Source organism: Sinocyclocheilus grahami, unplaced genomic scaffold, assembly GCF_001515645.1.
Source record: "Sinocyclocheilus grahami isolate Dianchi unplaced genomic scaffold, SAMN03320097.WGS_v1.1 scaffold861.1, whole genome shotgun sequence".
Classification (NCBI taxonomy): Eukaryota; Metazoa; Chordata; class Actinopteri; order Cypriniformes; family Cyprinidae; genus Sinocyclocheilus; species Sinocyclocheilus grahami.
The window spans coordinates 302,978-305,260 of NW_015506040.1; positions in this window are offsets into that span (position 1 = coordinate 302,978).

Below are 2,283 nucleotides of genomic sequence, written 5' to 3' on the forward strand. Positions count from 1 at the left end.
TGTGCTCTCGCTGTGCTGTGTAATTCAGAAAACGGAGAAAGAACATTTTATATTCTGCTTTTATTTCAGTTCATTCAGGTCAGTCCACCCAGGGGTTTTTGTGCACTGTAACTTTGACAACTTTTATCTGCACGAGAGAGTAAAATGGCATGCATCGGCTAACTTTGTCCATCTCATCATTGCATGAACATGAATTAACAAGCTGTTACGCTGCCGCTGGGACTGATGAAGTGGAGAAAGTAACAGCAGTTATCAAATGACTAAATTATGATATTTGCTCAGGTGGGTGCTGGGGTCTTATCTATCGGATTGCAACGTATATCCATTTAGTTAATTAAACATTACACACAGTGCGCGTCTAATTAGAGTTAAGCCAGTCGGCGTGGTAGCCCAGGCTCACATAGTCATAGCTCACTATTGTTAAGCCGGTCGGTGTGGTAGCCAAGGCTCACATAGCCATAGCCCACTATTGGTAAGTCGGTCGGCGTGGTAGCCAAGGCTCACATAGTCATAGGCCACTAGCATTAAGCCGGTCCATCTGGTAGCCCAGGCACACATAGATAGTAATACATGCAGTTCACATAGCTCTTCGGAGCAGCAGCAGTACATATGTCTTGGCGATAGATCTGCTTGTTGGGGGGTGTTTTGGCTTGTATTGTTCCTTCTATGTCTCCTGCTTTGTGGGGGGTTATTTCATGCATGTTATATTTGCAGCAGCAATATTTCTTGCATGCTTCCAGCTGCATGTTGTGGATGTATTGGCAGTAGCAAGTCTTGATACTTTCTCTGCCGAGGCAGCATAGCAGATCTATTCCGCCAAGACCAAATACATTAATATTGTCATGTACATTACCATGCCAATCCCTCCAAGAGTTGTCATGACAGAAATGCAGAGTTCTGTCATGAAACTCTAGATGGCGTAGTCCGAAAGTTCTAACACAATCTGAACTAATATATGACTAGTGCTTGCCGTAGCAGTTGCAGCTTGCTTCAGAAACCCTCCATCTTCCCCAGCTCCACCTGTATAGATCTGGTACGAGGTGATTCACGTATGCCATATGGGGTTATTTCATGCATGTTATAGTTGCAGCAGCAATATTTCTTACATGCTCACAGCAGCATGTTGTGGATGTATTGGCAGTAGCAAGTCTCTGTACTTGCTCTGCCACAGCAGCAGCGTAGCAGATCTCTTCCGCCAAGACCAAATGCATTAACATTGTCATGTACATTACCATGCCAATCCCTCAGAGAGTTGTCATGACAGAAATTACTTTACAAGCATTTGACATATTAAATATCATTCAGTGTCTATTTCAATGTGCAGCAGCTTTTTCCACATAGTTAAATGTTCTCTTGCATTTCTTAGAGTAATAGAGTAATTATTTGACTTATACTCAGCCAACAGCAAGAAGGCTCGCAAAAATAATGAAGAATAGATGAAGAGGACATTTCGACATTTCCAAGTGTTGGAAGAATATTAAAATCCAACAGGAAAAAGAATAACTGTTGCTTTTGTATTTGTAGGAAATAAAGATGACCAAATAAATTTAACAGCTGTGGTGGCGGTTACGTCATATATCTCGAACTACCCTTCCGTCTGGCATCCTTCCAATTCATACAGTAATCGGCTTCATTTTCGATGGGTTTGTGCTCCGAAAACTACACAAATATTATAAGAAAGAGCGTGAGAGCGAGACACACTTTCCTTACCGCTCTGCATACAGCAGCCTTACTATTGTGCTCTGCATCATGTTGAAAACTACCATTTAAAATGGCTCAAATAAATGTGCATGATGGCAAAAAAACTCAAAATAATCCTCTCCCGATGTAAATGTATCTCCCTACGAATTACTGTAGCCTCCTCATCTACAGGATTCAGTATAAGAGGATATACCATTTTGGTCACTTTCAGAGTGCATGTTGAAAATATGTGCAATGAATGAATGTACCTGCATTCATTTGATGCATTCCGAGAGCTCTCTGACCCTCCATAGAAAGCAAGGATTCTACCACGGTCAAGGCTCAGAAACATAGCAAGGAGACCGGTAAAATAATCCATGTGACATCAGGGGTTCAACCATAATTTTATGAAGCTAAAAGAATACTTTTTGTGCGCAAAGAAAAACAAAATAACGACTTTATTCAACAATTCTTCTCCTCTGCGTCACCCTATATAGCGCCTTTTTGGAGAGTATCACATACCCAGGGGTGTAAATTCGTTTAACAGTTGGGGGGGGGGGCGCAATAAACACAATTTCTCAAGAGCAATTTTTGAAGGGGACA